The sequence below is a fragment of the Salmo salar genome, chromosome 11 (genome assembly GCF_965601325.2).
Source record: "Salmo salar chromosome 11, fSalSal1, whole genome shotgun sequence".
NCBI classification, from domain to species: domain Eukaryota; kingdom Metazoa; phylum Chordata; class Actinopteri; order Salmoniformes; family Salmonidae; genus Salmo; species Salmo salar.
This window is the reverse complement of record NC_138301.1, coordinates 115,744,099-115,767,350: the sequence shown is the minus strand read 5'-3', so window position 1 is coordinate 115,767,350 and position 23,252 is coordinate 115,744,099. Positions and strand designations below refer to the sequence as shown.

At 41.1% G+C, this 23,252-nt stretch overlaps 1 long non-coding RNA gene across 5 annotated transcripts in view; it reads left to right on the top strand.

Moving 5' to 3' along the window:
* LOC123725208 (uncharacterized) overlaps positions 1–22,959 on the top strand; it is a 31,100-nt gene extending 8,141 nt beyond the window's left edge. Inside the window, exons 1-4 of one of the 5 annotated variants that reach the window (XR_006757720.2) lie at positions 13,229–15,960; positions 20,497–20,564; positions 20,830–21,366; positions 21,610–22,959. This is a non-coding gene — a long non-coding RNA (uncharacterized LOC123725208). Of the gene's footprint in view, positions 1–13,228; positions 15,961–20,496; positions 20,565–20,829; positions 21,367–21,609 lie in introns of those variants that run through there. The other 4 variants (XR_006757719.2, XR_014379499.1, XR_014379498.1 and 1 more) reach the window with 4 other exon arrangements.
* Positions 22,960–23,252: the final 293 nt, after the last annotated feature.

Here is a 23,252-nt window from a genome sequence, read left to right as displayed (position 1 = left end):
GCTCCTGAGTTTCAGTGACAGGGCCTTCTCCAGGGTGCTCCTAGGCTCTGGAACTCCCCCCAGCCATCCGTGACTTGAGTCCATCGTCATCTTTCAGTCCCGCCTAAAAAACCCACCTCTTCACCATGGCCTACCCTTACCTCCAACTCCACCATTCTCACACTCACCTCTTCTGATTCACACACTCGCACACACTCACACATAGGCGCAACACCTGCTCGCTCACTCACCTGCTGTCTCACACATCACATCCATTCCTTGAGCCCTTCTTGCCTCTATTTAGCCCCATTTATACCTGGTTCTAACATGTATACTATGTCCTGATCTTGTCCAGTCTGATTGTGCCCACATTTTCAGAAAGGTGTAGAGGATTAAAAGAAGCATTGTGATCAGATCTTCCTGACCACGTCTGGAGTTGACAGTGAAACCATTTAAATCATCCTGCCTTCTAAAATCATTGACAGGTGGCACCATTGACTTATGGAATATATATATATCTTAAAATAAATAAGTATTATTTTGAAAGAATATCTGTCCAAGAATTGACATACAAGGTGGGACCAGTAAATCTGTTCACAATACGGACACAGTGGACGGATAAGACCGTGTAGACAGACGCATTTCTAAAAATGTGGGCACAATCAGAATGTGGACAAGATCAGGACAAAGGACACATGTTCGCACCAAAGTATTTAGTTGAATGTTTTTCTTCATTTTGTTAAGTCTGTTGTTTAGTTAGATTGTTGTTAGTTTCTACAATTGAATCCTACAGACGAAGAACCATATATGTGACATGAAAAATCATTATTGGACACCCTTTTTCTATAGTGAACCGGTTTCACAAGCATTCCACGTGCTAATTAACAATAATTTTAAAGAGGCTCTCGTGGAATAACCGTTTATGTACACCACTCAGAATGGACGGGCAAAAAAATCGCCGAAATGTGGGAAAGAAACGTAAAACAAAACTAGAAGAATGGGAAAGACAGGCAAAAGAAGATCTTGCGGGAAAACCCTATACAAATCGTAAGGGTCAAGAAAAAACTGGGAAAAGCTGTCCAAAAGAGGTATGTGGAAGAACCGTATATCAAACAATCAAGCTAGCTATAGAGTACAGTAACTAACATGCATGTTCTGGGTTGTCTAATTTGTAACTATAGAGAACATATTAGCTAAAGTTCGTTGGCTACTAACTTGTACATTATCGTTACAAATGTTATTGCTAGATTATAGAAGAAACATAGCTAGCTACTTTTTCTCCATCCACCGGATGATTCAACATGGCTACAGTAGCTAGCTAGTTATATGTAACGTTACACTGTATCCTGCAGGGAAGAGCGTGTTCCACGACGTGCAGAAAGGATTGTGGAAAGTTGACTGATGAGCGCAAGCTGCATCTGTTCAACAGTTTTTACACTGTCCCATACGATAAACAACAAGCATTGATTCTCTCAGGCTTAGAACAGGTTAGAAATAAGACAACACTTATTATTATAATAGCTATATTGAACACTTGCATAGTTTAACTTTGACAGCAATGATACGTACGTTAACTCTAAAAGTGCAGTGTTACACAATGGTGCAATACAAAGTCATCCTGTGTATAGGTTGGGAGTGTGAAAGATGGAGGTCCTGATCAAGCAATCCCCTGAATGTGCTACAGTATATTAAATTCTGAATTTATCATTGTCAATTTTTATTGCAGCATGAGGTGAAACTGAGACGTAAACCTGAGGATACAAAGGAGAACAAACGACGGAAACAAACCTTCAAATACCATGTACAGCAGGCCAGAGATTGAATGTGTGCAAGGTCACTTTCATGTCTGTTCCAGCTAACCAACAGCCGTCTTCAGGCAAGTGAAAATATGAATTAATGTCTATGAATATAATTTACAAACATATTGTATTCTCTGTACTAGTTTTTAAGAACCTGCTAATTGAAATGTCATTGTTTTGGTTGTTCAGGAAAAGTTAGGAGTTCAAGCTGAGGCAGGTGAGGTTGCAGCGTCTCCAAATCAGGCTACTGAGGCTAGGTCTCCTTTAGAAGAGGAAGCATAGCAATGGGTAATGCGCTATGGATTCCAGCCTGGATTATTTCACTGTAGCAGTGCTCTAAACAATCTTCTAAACATTAACATAGAATATCGAATGGATGAATAGCGAATTCTGAGACAAAAATAAAAAAATGTTTATTACTTTTAAACAAAATTATGGTAACGAAGCTGTCCAACTACAACCTGAGCATTGAGGACTGAGTGCCGATTACCTTCCCCCTCCCACCGGACGGCACTGGCCTAATTCTCGCCGCCCTACAGGACCCCCCAGCCACAAACGGCAATGGCGTGACCGGGATTTGTACCCCGGTTATGAAGAGAAGATTGGAGAAGAGGAAGATTGCAGTTGAAAGTGAGTTGCACCATCAAAGGCCTACACACAGCTTCAAAGTGACACTGAGTGGGCTAAAGCCAATGCTGACTGCCATGTCATTTCTGTGGATCAACAGGGGGTGATGTACACCCATAATCTGACCCACTCCAATGTCTACTACCAGCGGCAGCTGTCAAATTTTAACCTTTGCATCCAGGAACTTGGAAAAGAAGATCCTGCATACATGTGTGTTTGGCATGAGGGGGTTGCACACCGAGGGTCCATTGAGGTGGCAAGCTGCACATTGAAGTGGGTGAAGACAAAATTCACGCCACTCACCAAACCAGAGGTGCGCAAGTTGATCATCTTCAGTGACAGATGCTGTGGGCAGAATAACAACTGTCGGATGCTCAATCTGATGTCGATGCTCGTCTCTATGGGTAACTTTCCCCAAGTTGAGCAGAAGTTCATGGTCTCTGGTCATTCTTTTCTTCCTTGTGATTGATCTTTTGCCACCATTGAGAAGAGGCGCAAGGTGTTAGTCCTTCATAGACCTGATACTTGAAGCAAAACCATTCAAGGTGATGAGGATGCAATGTGAAGACTTTAGGCACCTCTCAGATTCTGTCCTCAAGCGACCAGCTGGACTACAGATCACCTCAGTGAGGTGGTTAAAATTCACAGGTATTGGACAGAGAATAGTTTACTATCATCCCATCAACATGCAACATGTTGTTCTAACAATAAAATATCCTAATGCTTGACTGAAAGTTGTTTATTGATGTCAGGAACTTAAAATGTTTCTGTTGTGATTTCAGTTGAGGATCCTTGGAATCTGTACGCCAGACAGAGCCACAGTCTATTTGAGGGATGGAAATCGTGGCTGAGCTCCAAACCAAAACAAGGAGCTACACCTCAACCTCCCTATTTTGCAAGCCACTATCCTAGAGCACATGAGAGTCCTCTGCCCATCAAAAAAAAACAAGTACCAAGATCTGACCATGCTCAACTACTTGCCAGCTGCTGCACGCTCTTTTTATAAATCACTGCAGAGTGAATAATTTGTTGTTAAACCAAGCTACATAATTAACTTTTTTCTGAGTTTATGATCCCCTGAACCTGTATGGTGAATCTGAAAACATTTCAGAAGACATGTCACCCCTATTGTAGGAAATTAAATGTATAGTAGATGTTTTCTATGTGAATCAATTTGTGTATGATTTGAACCAGCACAATATATTGAATTAATAAAATTAAGATGTTGTTCCTAGTGTAGAAAATGTTATGTACAATGTGTTCTGTTGAGAATGATTTTGTGTGATCATTTGAACCTTTTTTAATTTGAATTAATAAAAACAAATAATTCATCACATTCAGTGTGAGTATTCATTTGATCCCCTTTTTTTTATTCATTACAATACAGTACGTCTCTGTCACCACATTTAGCATTAACTCTAAGCAGTTAATACTTATTTACTGCTGTCACCTCAGTACAGAAGGACATTTCTTGCCTTTAGCATGGGTTTAATGCAATTCAAAACTTAATTACTGATCATAGGGTTAAACGCAATGAGAATGGTTTTCTGAACGTTTTGTAATATTGACCTTAGGGACCTGCATAATGGACATGTCACGTCCTGACCAGTATAGGGGTCTATTTGTTATTGTAGCTTGATCAGGACGTGGCAGAGGGTATTTGTTTTCATGGGTTTGTGTATATGTTTAGATAAGAGGGATATTTTGTGTAGTGTTTTTGGGGATTATTTGTGTGTGTATTATAGAGGGGTTATTTGATTTGTGTTGGGTATGTTGTGTTTTTGTATTTCTAGGGGCTGTTCTAGTTTTTGTAATTCTTTGTTGGCCTGGTGTGGCTCTCAATCAGGAACAGCTGTACATCGTTGTTCCTGATTGAGAGTCATATTTAGGGAGGTTGTTCACCTGTCGTATTGTGGATAGTTGTTTTTGCACTGCTCGTAGTTATAGCCTGCAAAACTGTTTCCTGTCGTGTTTTCTCTATTTTCTTGTTTTTCCGTGTTTAATAAAATATGATGAGCACGCAACCCGCTGTGCCTTGGTCTAATCTATACAACAGCCGTGACAGGACATGCATATTGGCACATCACATTGATCCATATTTGATATGTAAAAGTTGTGCTTGTTTTGATTGAATTAATTTAATTGTATTCTATTTTTGTAGTTATTCTATGGTATGTTCACATTGAGGGCTTCATTTTAAATGAGACTAAGATTTCATGACTCAACTTTTAAGAAAAGTCATCAGTGCTAAAGTTGATAGACCACCTTTAAATGAACCTCCATGCAAATGAATTAACTACATATTGCATTTAAGTTATTTACATGAAGGGCATCTGTAATGTGGTACACACAATTAATATAAAAATAACTGATTATCTTAAAATGGAAAAATTGTCACATATATGGTTCTTCGTCTGTAGGATTCAATTGTAAAGCTATGTATGTTTAATGTATAATTATTGTTATTATTAAAGTAGAGGAGTTCGTTCAGGCAAGCAACATTTCAACACATTCTTTTCACATATCCTGTGTAGAAGTTTATTTATAAACTGGGTGGTTCCAGCCCAGAATGCTGATTGTCTGAAAGCCTTGGTACATCAGACCGTATACCACGGGTATGACAAAACATTTATTTTTACTGCTCTAATTACATTGGTAACCAGTTTATAATAGCAATAAGGAACCTCGGGGGTTTGGGTTAAGGGCTGTGTCCAGGCACTCCGCTTTGCATCATGCATAAGAACAGCCCTTAGCCGTGGTATAATGGCCATATACCACACCTCCTCGGGCCTTATTGCTTAAATATACATGTTCACCTCTGCCAATTGGAAACTGTTGTCCACTTGTCTGTCCCATTTCCTTAATATGTTCTATTTTGCAGTGGCAATCAACACCCATGCCCCCAAACTACAACCTATCCTCACCCAGGTTAAACCCCCGATATCCCCCACCGCCCAGGAGACCAGCTACACCCCCATCCTCACCCAGGTTGAACCCCCGATATCACCTGCTAGGTGACCTAAACTGGGACATGCTTAACTTCCCAGCCATCCTACAATCTAAGCTTGATGCCCTCAATCTCACACAAATTATCAATGAACCTACCAGGTACCACCCCAAAGCCATAAACAAGGGCACCCTCATAGATATATCATCCTAACCAACTTGCCCTCTAAATACACCTCTGCTGTTTTCAACCAAGATCTCAGCGATCACTGCCTGCATCCGTAATGGGTCAGTGGTCAAACGACCTCCACTCATCACTGTCAAACGCTCCCTGAAACACTTCAGCGAGCAAGCCTTTCTAATCGACCTGGCCCGGGTATCCTGGAAGGATATTGACCTCATCCCGTCAGTAGAGGATGCCTGGTAAAAAAAAATGTAAATGCCTTCCTCTCCATCTTAATTGGGGATAGGGGGCAGTATTGAGAATTTTGAAAAAAATGTGCCCATTTTTAACTGCCTCCTACACCAACTCAGAAGCTAGGATATGCATATTATTGTTCAGGTTTGATAGAAAACACTCTGAATTTTCTAAAACTGTTTGAATGGTGTCTGTAAGTATAACAGAACTCATATGGCAGTCAAAACCCTGAGACAAATTCTGACAGGAAGTGGATACCTGATGTGTTGAATTACCTTTAAGCCTATGCCATTGAAACACACAGGGGCTTATTAATCGTTGAGCACTTCCTATGGCTTCCACTAGATGTCACCAGTCTTTACAAAGTGGTTTGAGTCTTCTACTGTGAGAACTGAACGAACAAGAGCCTTGGAACGGTGGTGGCCGACAAGACTCTGGCGCGCGAGTTCATGTTGGGTACTCTCGTTCCAATACGTTTTAAAAGAGAATGCAATCGTCCGTCTTGAATATTATTCATGTTCTGGTTGAAAAAGGCCCTAATGATTTATGCTATACAACGTTTGACATGTTTGAACGAACGTAAATATTTTTTTTCTCCCCTCTTTCATGAAGACAAGTTCGGCGGGCTTAGATCATGTGCTAACAACACGGAGCTTTTTGGACATAAATTATGAGCTTTTTCGAACAAAACTACATTTGTTATGGACCTGGGATTCCTGGAAGTGACATCTAATGAAGAGAATCAAAGGTACTGGATTATTTACATAGTATTTTCGATTTTAGATCTCTCCAACATGGCGGTTGTATCGCAAAGCGTATTTTTCTGGGCGCAGTGCTCAGATTATTGCAAAGTGTGATTTCCCAGTAAGGTTATTTTTAAATCTGGCAATCCGGTTGCGTTCAAGAGATGTAAAGCTATAATTCTTTGAATGACAATATAATATTTTACCAATGTTTTCGAATAGTAATTATTTAATTTGTTGTGCTGATTTGACTGGCGGTATTGGAGGGAAAAGATTTCCTCAACATCAACGCCATAGTAAAACGCTGTTTTTGGATATAAATATGAACTTGATAGAACAAAAAATGCATGTATTGTCTAACATAATGTCCTAGGAGTGTCATCTGATGGAGATTGTCAAAGGTTAGTGCATAATTTTAGCTGGTTTTCTGCTTTTGGTGACGCGTGTCTTTGCATTGACAAAACATTACACACAGCTATTTTCAATGTACTGTCCTAACATAATCTAACTTTATGCTTTTGCCGTAAAGCCTTTTTGAAATCGGACGACGTGGTTAGATTAAGGAGATGTTTATCTTTCAAAGGGTGTAAGATAGTTGTATGTTTGAGAAATTTGAATTATGACATTTAATTGTTTTCAAATTTGGCGCTCTTGATATTTCACCTGTTGTTGATAGGGTGTACCAGGGGTGGGACGCTTGCGTCCCACATAGCCCATAGAGGTTAAATAAGCATGCCCCACTCAAGAAATGTAGAACCAGGAACAGATATAACCCTTGGTTCTCTCCAGACCTGACTGCCCTTAACCAACACAAAAACATCCTATGGCATTCTGCATTAGCATCGAACAGCCCCTGTGATATGCAACTTTTCAGGGAAGTTAGAAACTAGTATACACAGGCAGTTAGAAAAGCCAAGGCTAGCTTTTTCAAGCAGAAATTTGCTTCCTGCAACACAAACTCAAAAAAGTTCTGTGACACTGTAAAGTCAAAGGAGAATAAGAACACCTCATCCCAGCTGCCCACTGCACTGAGGATAGGAAACTCACCACCGATAAATCCACTATAATTGAGAATTTCAATAAGCATTTTTCTATGGCTGGCCATGCTTTCCACCTGGCTACCCCTACCGCGGTCAACAGCACTGCACCCCCCACAGCTACTCGCCCAAGACTTCCCCATTTCTCCTTCTCCCAAATCCAGTCAGCTGATGTTCTGAAAGAGCTGCAAAATCTGGACCCATACAAATCAGCCGGGCTAGACAATCTGTACCCTTTCTTTCTAAAATTATATGACGAAATTGTTGCAACCCCTATTACTAACCTGTTCAACCTCTCTTTCGTGTCGTCTGAGATTCCCAAAGATTGGAAAGCAGCTGTGGTAATCCCCCTCTTCAAAGGGGGGGACACTCTTGACCCAAACTACTACAGACCTATATCTATCCTACCCTGCCTTTCTACGGTTTTCGAAAGCCAAGTCAACAAACAGATTACCGACCATTTCGAATCCCACCGCACCTTCTCCACTATGCAATCTGGTTTCAGAGCTGGTCATGGGTGCACCTCAGCCACGCTCAAGGTCCTAAACGATATCGTAACCACCATAGATAAGAAACAATACTGTGCTGCCGTATTCATTGACCTGGCCAAGGCTTTCGACTCTGTCAATCACCACATCCTCATCGGCAGACTCAGTAGCCTTGGTTTCTCAAATGATTGCCTCACCTGGTTCTCCAACTACTTCTCTGATAGAGTTCGATGTGTCAAATTGGATGCCCTGTTGTTCGGGCCTCTGGCAGTCTCTATGGGGGTGCCACAGGGTTCAATTCTTGGGCCAACTCTTTTCTCTGTATACATCAATGATGTCGCTCTTGCTGCTGGTGAGTCTCTGATCCACCTCTACGCAGACGATACCAATTTGTATACTTCTGGCCCTTCTTTGGACACTGTGTTAACAACCCTCCAGACGAGCTTCAGTGCCATACAACTCTCCTTCTGTGGCCTCCAACTGCTCTTAAATACAAGTAAAACTAAATGTATGCTCTTCAACCGATCGCTGCCCGCACGTCCAGCATCACTACTCCGGACGGTTCTGACTTAGAATATGTGGACAACTACAAATACCTAAGTGTCTGGTTAGACTGTAAACTCTCCTTCCAGACTCACATCAAACATCTCCAATCCAAAGTTAAATCTAGAATTGGCTTCCTATTTCGCAACAAAGCATCCTTCACTCACGCTGCCAAACATACCCTCGTAAAACTGACCATCCTACCGATCCTCGACTTTGGCGATGTCATTTACAAAATAGCCTCCAATACCCTACTCAATAAACTGGATGCAGTCTATCACAGTGCCATCCATTTTGTAACCAAAGCCCCATATACTACCCACCACTGCGACCTGTGCGCTCTCATTGGCTGGCCCTCGCTTCATACTCGTCGCCAAACCCACTGGCTCCAGGTCATCTACAAGACACTGCTAGGTAAAGTCCCCCCATATCTCAGCTCACTGGTCACCATAGCAGCACCCACCTGTAGCACGCGCTCCAGCAGGTATATCTCTATGGTCACCCCCAAAGCCAATTCCTCCTTTGGCCGTCTCTCCTTCCAGTTCTCTGCTGCCAATGACTGGAACGAACTACAAAAATCTCTGGAACTGGAAACACTTACCTCCCTCACTAGCTTTAAGCACCAGCTGTCAGAGCAGCTCACAGATCACTGCACCTGTACATAGCCCATCTATAATTTAGCCCAAACAACTACCTCTGCCACTACTGTATTTATTTTGCTCCTTTGCATACCATTATTTCTACTTTGCACTTTCTTCTACTACAAATCTACCATTCCAGTGTTTTATTTGCTATATTGTATTTACTTTGCCACCATGGCCTTTTTTTGCCTTTACCTCCCTTATCTCACCTCATTTGCTCACACTGTATATATACTTATTTTTCTACTGTATTATTGACTGTATGTTTGTTTTACTCCATGTAACTCTGTGTTGTTGTATGTGTCAAACTGCTTGCTTTATCTTGGCCAGGTCGCAATTGTAAATGAGAACTTGTTCTCAACTTGCCTACCTGGTTAATTAAAGGTGAAATAAAAATAAATAAAAATCCTCACCCATGTTGAACCCCTGATATCCCCCACTACCCTGGAGACCAGCTACACCCCCATCCTCACCCAGGTTGAACCCCCGATATCCCCCACCGCCCAGGAGACCAGCTACACACCCATCCTAAACCAGACAGACATGTCCGTGTAGAATTTCCCGTAGGAAAACAAAAGGGCAACCTCAAAGTCCCAACAGTAATGTGTCATTTCTGACATTTGAAAGGCTAGCTCACTGCCTAACCTTACATGACTACAAAGAGAACATTCTCGATCTACCAGATTTATATATATATCAATCTAATTTCCAGTGTCTGTGTCTAGTCTGTGTTTATGTTAAAGGTGAATAAACAGTTACTGCATCCATTTTTGAACATGTAAACTAATTATATCTACCATACCCAAAATAATATAACTTATAAATACCTCATGAGCTTAGTTCAACTATCATTCTCTATCAGAACCCAAAATACAAGCTATGTTTTACTCCAATGTTTGTCAAATTAAAAGATTTTAAAAAAAAACACTGTAAAGACTCAAAACATGGTTAACACTATAACTGTTGTACCATGGATGGTCAGTCCTTGCATCTATAACGCTGTCTATACATTATAGGGGTTACATTTCTCCAGCCCCATCCCAGCTTTTTACCAAAACAGTGTTGGGAGCCCACTTTGTTACTATTTCAACTGTTGATTGGCACTTGGTGTTATTTTGGCAGATAATGTTACCCATTTTAAGAAAGTTTTTTTTTTTTTTTTTATAATTAACTAAATGTATGGTGGTTTTGGTTTAAGGGTATATGGATCATTGTTGCATTGTTCATTGTCATGCTGTAAATGGCTATTTTATGGTTGTAAGTGATAAAATGAACTAACAAATATTTTATATTTAGCAATTCATTGTAATTCTACTTCATTAAGGATTACTATACACTTATTTGGTGACATTATTTATAGTACTGCTAAATATTTACAATAGATGACGACTGACATTTCTGAAAAATTGCTCCCCCTTTATACACCACTCCTGTCACTTTCCACATGTAACGCCCTGGCCATAGAGAGGGGTTTTTGTTCTTTATTTTGGTTAGGCCAGGGTGTTACATTGGGTGGGCATTCTATGTTCATTTTTCTATGTTTTTGTATTTCTTTGTTTTGGGCCGTGTGTGGCTCCCAATCAGGCACAGCTGTAGTTCGTTGTTGCTGATTGGGAGTCACACATAAGGAGCCTGTTTTTCCTTTGGGTTTTGTGGGGGATTGTTTCTGTTTAGTGTCTTGCACCTGACAGTACTGTTTGGCTGTCGGTTTTCTATTCTTGTTTTGTTGTATAGTGTTCTTACGGTTATTAAAATTCAAGATGAACACTAACTCCGCTGCACCTTGGTCTACTTCCACAGACAGCCGTTACACCAAACTGCTAACTCAAGAGGAAGAACTGACTGAGAGGACTGCAAAATCGTTTAAAACATAACTACAAGTGAGGGGGAGCAACAATATAAATAATAACTGCGTGCAATTTGGTGTATATCTAGAATTAAATTAAAAGATTTAGATTCATACATTTCTAGACTAAAGACTCAAATGTCTAGACTTCAGATTCAACGCAATGAAGCATGGGCTACAACAGTTAAAGAAACAGCATCTCCCTTACAAATAAATATCAGAGCGCGGAAGAGACCTTCCGTAATTCAAACAAACGCAGTAAACGTAAAGATGTTAAAATAGATTTACTTCAAACTAAAATCACGGAGCAGAAAGGAGCGAATCACAGATTAGAACAGGTTAATTTACAGTTGGAGAGCAATGTAGAGGAGCTGCAAGTAAACTAAAAACCTTCAGTGTGGAAGAGAGCAATTTAAATACACTTCAGTATAAGAAGAGAAAGGAAAAAAAATTGCCAGATAAAATTGATGATTTAAACAATGAGATAGTTTACTGGCAATCCCAACAAAGCACGGAAGAAACAGATAGGGGCCTCTCCAACAGTGTTGCCAATTTAGCAACTTTGTCGCTATATTTAGCAAGTATTCAGACCCATCCAGCGACACATTTTCAAAAAAGTGACTAGCGACAAATCTAGCTACTTTTTCTGGAGACTGACGTGAAAGCACGTATAGTTCTTACCCTTCTCAACGAGCAGCGGGTGCTGCCGTGGGCCCTACCCCTGTCCCAAAGCACTCACAGTCCTCGCGCAGCTTTCCCTCCCAGCTGCAGTCAGAGCAGATGTTCACCCCTCCACGTCCAGACTGCAAATGAATCACGCATGCGGGAAGCCACCGCTGGCTGATGCTGCCCTAGTTTACTTTTTTTTTTAAACAATTAACCTGAATTAGGGCCAGACTAGTTACTATAATTTTCTCACATTGCCATTGACAGTTTTTTCTATTGTCTCTTTTTGGTCCATTTAGATTGTTCATGTAGATAGTATACAAAAAAAATAAAAATGTTCTGGTTAAAAATGTTCATGTTTTACTGTGACTTGTTGTAGGCTCCTAAGTGGACCATAAGGTTAAAAACCAAACCAAATTAAGAAAACTAAACTAAAAAAACAAAGAAATTCAATATAAAAAAATAAATAAATAAGTAACTCCGCCAGTGTCTCTTTTGGGTCACTTTTGCCGGTCCCCCAAATAAAACATGAATCGACAGAAGAAAGTTCATTTGTAGTTCTAAACATATTAAGGGTGTTTTTTTACTCACTTTTTGTCTCTCCCATGACCTTATTCCTCTCTCCTACAGCGTCCATCACAATTACATGCACATGGCCAATTATGCAAATTAGGCGATGACGTCATTTAGCTTCTTTTAGGACAGCCGATTAAGCTACTTTCCTTACTGAGGAGTTGGCAACACTGCTCTCTACACTAGTGGATGGTCGCGTGTTTAGTGATAACACAAGATGGACAGTGATGGAGCTGACCTGTGCTTTAGAGCGGTCAATATGTAACAAAGCACCTCAAGTAATAGATTGTGTTGTAAAAAATACGGCAGAGATGCAAATTGATAGGTTACCTAACATCAACATGTCAAAAATATTACACTGGACTGGAGGCAAGACAGGTGTCAAGTGCAGCAAATTCAAGAGAGGATGATGCATGAAAACGAGGTTACGCTCACCACTGACGGGACCAGTAAACTGGGTAAGAAAAAAACAAAAACTGCAGCTTTTTGTTTTAAAGACTGCTCTAGGCTTCATTTCAGCTACGCTCAAGGTCCTAAACGATATCGTAACCGCCATCGATAACAAACAATACTGTGCTGCCGTATTCATTGACCTGGCCAAAGCTTTCGACTCTGTCAATCACCACATCTTCATCGGCAGACTCAATAGCCTTGGTTTCTCAAATGATTGCCTCGCCTGGCTCACCAACTACTTCTCTGATAGAGTTCGATGTATCAAATCGGAGGGCCTGTTGTCCGGGCCTCTGGCAGTCTCTATGGGGGTGCCACAGGGTTAAATTCTTGGGCCAACTCTTTTCTCTGTATACATCAATGATGTCGCTCTTGCTGCTGGTAATTCTCTGATCCACCTCTACGCAGACGACACCATTCTGTATACTTCTGGCCCTTCTTTGGACACTGTGTTAACAACCCTCCAGACGAGCTTCAATGCCATACAACTCTCCTTCTGTGGCCTCCAACTGCTCTTTAATACAAGTAAAACTAAATGCATGCTCTTCAACCGATTGCTGCCTGCACCTCCCTGCCTGTCCAGCATCACTACTCTGGACGGCTCTGACTTAGAATATGTGGACAACTACAAATACCTAGGTGTCTGGTTAGACTGTAAACTCTCCTTCCAGACTCACATCAAACATCTCCAATCCAAAGTTAAATCTAGAATTGGCTTCCTATTTCGCAAAACAAAGCATCCTTCACTCATGCTGCCAAACATACCCTCGTAAAACTGACCATCCTACCAATCCTCGACTTCGGCAATGTCATTTACAAAATAGCCTCCAATACCCTACTCAACAAACTGGATGCAGTCTATCACAGTGCCATCCGTTTTGTCACCAAAGACCCATATACTACCCACCACTGCGACCTGTACGCTCTCGTTGGCTGGCCCTCGCTTCATACTCGTCGCCAAACCCACTGGCTCCAGGTCATCTACAAGACCCTGCTAGGTAAAGTCCCCCCTTATCTCCGCTCACTGGTCACCATAGCAGCACCCACCTGTAGCAGGTATATCTCTCTGGTCACCCCCAAAGCCAATTCCTCCTTTGGCCATCTCTCCTTCCAGTTCACTGCTGGCAATGACTGGAACGAACTACAAAAATCTCTGGAACTGGAAACACTTACCTCCCTCACTAGCTTTAAGCACCAGCTGTCAGAGCAGCTCACAGATCACTGCACCTGTACATAGCCCATCTATAATTTAGTCCAAACAACTACCTCTTCCCCTACTGTATTTATTTATTTTGCTCCTTTGCACCCCAGTATTTCTACTTTGCACTTTCTTCTACTACAAATCTACCATTCCAGTGTTTTACTTGCTATATTTAATTTACTTTGCCACCGTGGCCTTTACCTCCCTTATCTCACCTCATTTGCTCACATTGTATATAGACGTATTTTTCTACAGTATTATTGACTGTATGTTTGTTTTACTCCATGTGTAACTCTGTGTTGTTGAATGTTGTCGAACTGCTTTGCTTTATCTTGGCCAGGTCGCAATTGTAAATGAGAACTTGTTCTCAACTTGCCTACCTGGTTAAATAAAGGTGAAATAAAATAAAAAAATGTAGGACAAGTCAGTTAAGAACAAATTCTTATTTACAATGATGGCCTACCCCAGCCAACGCTGGGGCAATTGTGTGCTGCCATTTGGGACTCCCAATCACAGCTAGATGTGATAAAGCCTGGATTTGAACCAGGGACTGTAGTGATGCCTCTTGCACTGACATGCATTGCCTTAGACTGGTGCGCCACTAGCGCCCCAAAGATAATATGACATGAATTGCAGACATCTCAGAACAAATTAGTCAGGATTATTCTTAAACTTCCAGCATTTAGGCATCTTGACCATTCCCACTTTGAAAGCCTTTAGATGGCTCAAAGTGGAGGAGAGTCTCTCAGATGAAGTTGTATGGTCCCCAGGTACCTATGTAACTACTTTAACTTGGTACGGGATAACCATAACTATTCCACTAGATTGAGTGAAACTGATGTTGTTCCTTTAGATTTAAAAGTGGTATTGGGAAATACACTTTTTTATACTCAGCTGCCATTCTTTGGAATAATCTTCCTAAGAATTTGAATAATCTGCCATATGTAGTTTCAAGTTCTTACTGAAAAAAATGGCTAAATAGTAGTATTGTCTCAAAAGCGAGTCGTAAGATTATAGTATGTGGCTGAGAAGGAAAATGCATATGGTCTGCGTTTTGGTGCCTGTTATCATATTGTGATTGTCTTGTATATATTAGGTATTGGTTGTTTTATATATTAAGGGCATGTGAGACAAGGGAGATGTACCTGTCCATAGTTGTTTATTAGGAAAGGGAATTGTACTAATTATTTCATGTTATGACTCAAACATCATTGTCTGTTGACATTACAATTGCCACTTAACCATGTTGCATACCTCCTTCCCTCTTCAAAAGGACAATAATGGAATAAGATTTTAAGCTTTGTCGTGTTATCCTTGATGATTTTCTTAAATTGTATGTGGATGCGTCACTGGCTGGAGCGCCCTTATGTTTTTATTTTGTATTGTCTTCTAAATTAAATCAATCAATCAACACAGGCATAATAAGATATATATAGCTAGCTGTAAAGTAATGAGTGACCATGATCAAAACGCGTGGGGTACGTCTGCAGCCTTCCATCTCGAAAGCTTGATATAAATATATTTTCTTGAATGCTCATGTGATTTACACCTTTCAGTAAGCAAATTATTTTCACTCCGTTGGGAGATGACCGCTCCGCGTCGTTCATAGCCAGCCCTCTGTCAGCTACTACATCCAAACAGCGCTCAGCCCATCAAAACACTTCTCAAACAAAACTTTCCCATGGAGTAAAATTGACGGTCGACATAGGGCTTTACAACCATCCTAAAATATATGCAATATGACATAATCAGGGCAACTCGTTCATTCTTAGCCGGCCTGCTGTCTAACCTAACATATACAGGCATACTTATTCATTTTCATGGTTGGGAGGATTTTCAGAAAATATCCACCGAGGCTCAGCCAATCGTTACATTACAACAGAATGCAGCGCAGCACATGACTGAAGAAAGAAGAGAACCAATTGACTAGTTACCGCATCAGCGCTCTCTGGAAAGGCAGCTTGCCAGTTACAGCAGCGCGTCCCCTCAGCGATAACGAAGAGGTAAGTTAGGCGAGAAGACCACGGAGGCGGGTTGAGAGAGGTGAGGGAGAGTACTTCATGAGCTGTAACCGAAAAACTACTGGCATTTGGAAAGTATGAAGTGAGGGAGAAAGTTTGGTGGAACAAGTATTAGCGTTGTTAAGTGACTTGCTAACTGGATCGAATTCTCCATTAGCTAGCCAGAGAAATGTTGAGCAACATTAGCCAACTTATCTGATCAAATAATTGAATTTATGGTGTGAAAATGTGCTTGCTAATAAAGTCAGACAGCTAACGTTAGCTACCTAACGTTACAACATCAGATGAGCTAACATTAGTAACCTAACTAATTCGCTATAGTATTAACTGCTATACGACTCCTTGCCGTTCCTCAAGTTATAACGCGTTAGGTTCCTTACTGGACCCTGGCAATGTGTGAAATGTTAACTAGTTAACGAACTAAGCACTATCTGTTAACTAATGTTTTCCCGCTACAGTATGTGGTACATTTTTAGAATGAGATAATTAGGTGAAAATTAGACGTTTCTTGTTAAAACAAGTGGATTCAGGGATCAAGTAGAGCTGGAGCTGGGCCTACCTTAAGCTTGGATGCCACTATAAATGTGAAAGGAACACCACACACTTTCCCGCTTTTTCACTTTTGCTGGCACATTGTAGAACAGATGTCCACAGGCAGAAAGTGTACAATGTAAATAATGTGCAGTGTGGCCCTAAGATATTGTTTTTGTTGTGTTGAACTTGACAGTAACACTGAGTAAGGGGGGAATTATACATTTTTTTGCTCAGTGAATGTTGTTTTTGCACACATGTAGCCTTGTGCACTTGATCGATGTCTATAGTGGCCACTATAATATAGCAAAAATAGAATGCTTGTTTGTTTCATTCTATTTTAAGATGTTCTTTTCCCAAGTGCAATATTTATGTGTGTGGTCACAGGCGTTCTATTATTAAAGGCTGTCATGGCTAACTGCAATATGTTAGGGCTGCGTCAATTCAATTCTGGTATCAGAACAAAATTTAACACTAGGCTACTGAATATATTTTCAGCTGTTTATTAATAGAATTAGTCAAGCAGAATAAATGGTAAATGCAATCTTCGTATATATGGGTTCACTGTAACACCTCGCAGGGCAAACAGAGAACTGAAATGACATAAGTTCTTCCTTAAATACTTCTTGACAGACGTAGTTCCCTCTCCCTGAGGGCCTGTCATAGTAGAGGCTTGGGTGTGGTTTAGACTTACTCCAGCCTATCGTTGGCCTGCATGCTGGTCCCAGCCTCTAGACGCATCTTTGTTGCCAAGCATAGTTGTCTTCTAGCTTATCTTCGTGTGTGTACCCTAGAGTCAGACACCCAAGGACAGTGCCTGTTCTTGTGCCACAGCCATTCTCCCCTCTCTCAGTTCCTCACATACACCTGTCCTTGAGCGGCCCCACAACCAGGCATTGTGTGTGTCACGAGTCTACTCAGCCTACACTACTAGCCAGCAACCCTCCAGTTAGTCATGTCTATTATATGTCGCTCAATCTATGTTAATACAATATAAACCTCTTATGTTTAGCATTAGTATTCATAAGTTATGCACCACAACTAATTTTAATATATAGGTTTAAATAGTTGTATTACATTGGTTATGCAAATAAATAGTTGGTTAAACCCTAACAAATATTAGTGTATTGTTTTTTTTTTTCAAGACTTAAGTGTCATTTGTAGTAAAGTCTAGGCAACAAATAACATTGGATTGCTTTCTTTACATTTTTTTTTTAGCTGTGAGTTAGGTTCACATGAACCACTTTATTTTACACAGAGACTGATCATGTAGATCCTATTCTTTGATGTTTAATTGGTTAACCTGTTAGGGCTAGGGGGCAGTATTTACACGGCTGGATAAAAAACGTACCCGATTTAATCTGGTTATTACTACTGCCCAGAAACTAGAATATGCATATAATTATTGGCTTTGGATAGAAAACACCCTAAAGTTTCTAAAACTTTTTGAATGGTGTCTGTGAGTATAACAGAACTCGTATGGCAGGCAAAAACCTGAGAAGATTCTGTACAGGAAGTACCCTCTCTGACCATTCCTTGGGCTTCTTGGCTCTGTTTATTGAAAATGTAGGATCTTTGCTGTAACGTGACACTTCCTACGGCTCCCATAGGCTCTCAGAACCCGGGAAAAAGCTGAATGATGTAATTCCAGCCCCAGGCTGAAAGACATTAGCGCCTTTGGTAAGTGCTCTATCAGAGGACCATCAGACTGAGGCTCGTGCACAAGGGGATCCCATGTTTTTATTTTCTCTCTCTTTGAACGTAAACACGCTTTCCCGGTCAAAGATATTATCGCTTTTTTACGAGAAAAATGGCATAAAAATGTATTTTAAACAGCGATTGACATGCTTCGAAGTACGGTAATGGAATATTTAGAATTTTTTTGTCACGAAACGCGTCGTGCGCGTCACCCTTCTTTACACTTCGGCTAGTGTCTTGAACGCACGAACAAAACAGGATATTTGAACATAACTATGGATTATTTTGAACCAAACCAACATTTGTTATTGAAGTAGAAGTCCTGGGAGTGCATTCTGACGAAGAACAGCAAAGGTAATAACATTTTTCTTATAGTAAATCTGACTTTGGTGAGGGCTAAACTTGGTGGGTGTCTAAATAGCTAGCCCTGTGATGCCGGGCTATCTACTCAGAATATTGCAAAATGTGCTTTCACCGAAAAGCTATTTTAAAATCGGACATAGCGAGTGCATAGAGGAGTTCTGTATCTATAATTCTTAAAATAATTATGTTTTTTATGAATGTTTATCGTGAGTAATTTAGTAAATTCACCGGAAGTTTGCGGGGGGTATGCTAGTTCTGAACGTCACATGCTAATGTAAAAAGCTGGTTTTTTATATAAATATGAACTTGATTGAACAAAACATGCATGTATTGTATAACATAATGTCCTAGGTGTGTCATCTGATGAAGATCATCAAAGGTTAGTGCTGCATTTAGCTGTGGTTTGGGTTTATGTGACATTATATGCTAGCTTGAAAAATGGGTGTCTGATTATTTCTGGCTGGGTACTCTGCTGACATAATCTAATGTTTTGCTTTCGTTGTAAAGCCTTTTTGAAATCGGACAGTGTGGTTAGATTAACGAGAGTCTTGTCTTTAAAATGGTGTAAAATAGTCATATGTTTGAGAAATTGAAGTAATAGCATTTCTAAGGTATTTGAATAAAACGCCACAGGATTCCACTGGCTGTTACGTAGGTCCCACTGGCCCTAGAGAAGTTAAAACCTGCATTGCCTCCTAGCAGGGCTTTTTTAATATTTTTTTTTATGTTTCAGTGCAACAACAAAAAAAGTGCCACCATTTTGTGCCTTCAGCAGTTTGCATCACTGATCAATGTAAGGTAAAATATACAAAAAAAAAAAAAAAAAAACAGTAATAAACTATCTAAACCTGCCTTGACTTCCCTACCTCGTAATGAAACACACAAAAAAACGCTGCAAATAATCTAAAAGTCTACCCTTGCAGTGACAATTAAGATGAAGTCGGTCACTGTTATAAAGTGTGTGATTTGGTTGTGAGTGCCTCAGAAATAATCTGTTAGGCCTAAAATAAATGACACCATCGTTTTCATATGACAGATGCTCCAAAAGACGATTTTTGTTTCCTTAACTACATGTTTAGTAGTAGCATCGTCCTTCGGTCGGGGTAGAATGAAGCAAACGGCAAACATTACTTCATACTGATACTCCCTAACTCTGACGATCAGTTCCAGCATCCTCCTGATAATGTTGTAAGGAGAATCCCCTTGAGCTACGTTGTTTGTTCCAATGTGTGCAATCAGTAGCAGTGAATCACTGACGGGTACGCAAATGGTACAACTGCTGATGTGTTGCTCGCTCCAGTGTGACTCAGGCAATGCATGTTTCGCACCGTGAAGCACAACATCTGCGAGGACACAAACACTGAGTCCTGTTGGGGCAAACATTAAGGTCATTCAAAAGGAACAGATTTTGGCTAGGTGGAGATTACATAAAACAAATACTAGGCTACATACCTGCACCTCTGGAAGCAACGTGCCAGCACCAAGCCTCTCTACAGCAAATGGGGACATGCGGGGCATATCTTCGGTCTTGAATGCTCATGCTAGCAATTGTCGGGTTGAAGTGTAATATGGCTACGCTATACACCCTACAGTATGCACCTGTCAAGTCACCTGTCAGGTCAGTCAGTAATTGCTGTAGATGTGCTCAATAGTGCTTGAGCATATGATACTCCCCAAAGCATGGTGAAACACATAGGTGTGTCACAAGCTAAACATGTACTTTGTCAACTTCCTCTGCTTCCTTCTCCTGGTGCCAGACAGGCAGACTTTGCAGTGCCTCCGTGTGCGACTACCTTGAGTAGCAGTTTTTGAGGGACTTTGCAGGGAAAATGCCGTGCAGTGAGGCATAGGGGATTGCCTGCAGCAGGACGGGTGTGGTACTCCTCCCGCAGCTCTCTCATTAGGTTTTCTCTGTACTTTTGGTAGGTGATTACTTTACCTATGAGGGCGTGGGAAGGATCAGGGAAGGGAGAAGATGATAATGCACTGGGTAGGTGGGTAAGATATTGTTACTATAATTGCATAATGGAACTGTATGTGATCTGTATGTGAACTATACATCCAATTACAAAAAATACCTTCAGTAATCATCTCACCTGTTAGTTGGCGGTGAAGGGCAGGAGTGTCGATCAGATGGAAAAATATTTTTTTTAGAGTGCATTCCAAAAATATGTTTATCATGTCAGCCTTATCCATTGCCCGCATTTTGAGGTTATAGTCAAGCACGCAGTCTGGTTTGATTTTTCTCTCTCCCGTCAGGTGGTCCACCTTCCCTGTGGCCGACATGGTTGCTGTATGGACAGCGGAGAGGACATGGACGTCTCGTTTGTCATGCCACTTTACTGCCAGTTGTTGACCATTCTCAGTGAACTCAACCTCCCCTCTGCATCTTCCTGCATCCGAATGCCGACATCCCCTTCCTATTCGACCTGACTGTGCCACAGGCCCCTGTGCTGTTGGAGAACAGATGCTGGAAGAGTGTGGGACTGCTGTACCAATTGTCCACATACAAACTGTGCCCCTTGCCTAGATGAGGAGCCAGCATGGTCATCACCGTGGACACGAACACCCCAAGCCCCTCATAATGTTGGATGTCAGTGGTAGACCCTGTGTAGACTATAATGTCCTGGACAAATCCTATCTTCACTTCGGACATGACAAAGAACGTGACTCCAAACCTGTGTCTTTTGGAGGGAATATATTGACGGAACACCAGCCTACCCTTCCATAACATCAGGGACTCATCAATGCATAGATCCTTGTATGGCAACCCGACCAAATGCTGATGTCAGGCTGGTAAGAACATTTCTTATTTTGTGTAATGGGTCATTTAGGTTGGCAGTAGCATTGTTGACAAAAAGAGTTTGGCAAAGAAGGGAGTTGCAAACATAGGATCTGTGCTCCAGCATTCTCTTAGGGAGTTTTTCTTAACTATTCCCATGAGAAGGATTGTCACCAGGAAGGTATACATTTCAGAAATTGTGGTTGTCACCCATTTAGTGAGTTTCCCCCCACTCCTGGCTCTCTCTTCTCTTGTAGCGCCAAGGCATAGTGATTGGTCTCCTCTATGTCTCCCACCAACTCCTCTGTCAGAAACAGCTTGAAGCACTCTGCCTCAGAGGGAAATGGCAAGGGGCTTTGCACTCCAGACTGGGACTCATCAAAGCGAACAGCAAGGCCAGAAGGGGTGAAATGGCTGGCGGCCTTCCAGCTACCACAGAACTCCTGTACTGCATCCACTGTCGGTCTGCCTCCATCACCACCAGCATCTTCAAAGAAACCTGGGACTTTGTCAGTAGACAAGGGGCCCTCAGATTCAGGGTTGTCAATGGCTACAAGGTTGGGGGGCAGCTCCTCACTGTCAGAATCCGATTCCTGACTTTCAATACTCAGACTCATTGTCAGAATTTATAAAAAATCTCCAGAATTTCCACATTTGTGAGTGGTCTCCTTTTGAAAGACATTGCTAATGCTATAGCTTAGCTCACTAGCTACATGGGAGAGGTTACGTGATTGACTGCTTGCCCACGCCACTTGTATCAATAAATCACTATCAGAAAATGTTTTGTGTGGTAATTATTTATTTGTTTTATTCACGTTTTTAAGTACTGGTGACAAATCATGCATTCTGATTCTTGCATAGATTGTAATGGACACATTATATGTGGAAAATACTTTTTTGAAGGTTGTACTGATGAGCTAAGCTCATTCCAGCTATGTGTGAAGCCATGTTTGTTGATATACAGTGCTTTCTGGACCAAAGATTTTATAACAAAATGAGGTGAGGGAGGGTTCACTTCACGTGTCCTTGTTCCATTGCGCTCTAGCGACTCCTGTGGCGGGCCAGGCGCATGCTTGCTGACACGGTTGCCAGGTGTACAGTGTTTCCTCCAACACTTTGGTGTGGCTGGCTTCTGGGTTAAGTGGGCATTGTGTCAAGAAGCTTGGTTGGGTTGTTTTTCGGAGGATGCACACCTCTCAACCGTTGCCTCTCTTGAGTCTGTACGGGAGTTGCAGCAATGAGACGAGTGTAACTACCAATTGGATACCACAAAATTGGGGAGAAAAAGAAGTTAAAAAAAAGAAATACTTCCGTGAGTGAACGATGGTAGACGACACACCCTCTTCAACATGCATACTATAGATCAAATTCATCTTGTCTCCTCTTATTATCTTTGGTGGATGCGCGAAAACAAACATGACTGCACACACATTCTACCCATTGTCGGATTACTTTTGATTTCTAGAAAGTATTTTACTCAATTATTTCAATCAATGGTGAGCTCACCAGTGATGTGATTTAATTATAAATAGTAATTGCTCATAGCCAATTCGTATTGTAGTTTCTGTCAGCTGAGAGTTAAAAAAAATATGACCGCTCATGTTACATCAATCTTTCCTCAGTTAGCGCTAGAACAAATGTAGCCTACATTTTCCGGGTTTGGATGATTGTGTTATGCCGTAGCTACTTCTGCAAATGTCTGAACATTGTATCCAAAATATAAACCGGTCACATTCTGAACATAACTTTGTAAGGACTGTACTCGTGCAAAATGTTTCTGTGAAAAACATTGGCCAGCTCAAATGCTGATTGTTGCGTTAACCGAAACTGGACATTCTTAATAAGCGTTCTAATCACCCCCGTCTGTTTGATCGTACGCTGAACCACTGTAGAATGATAA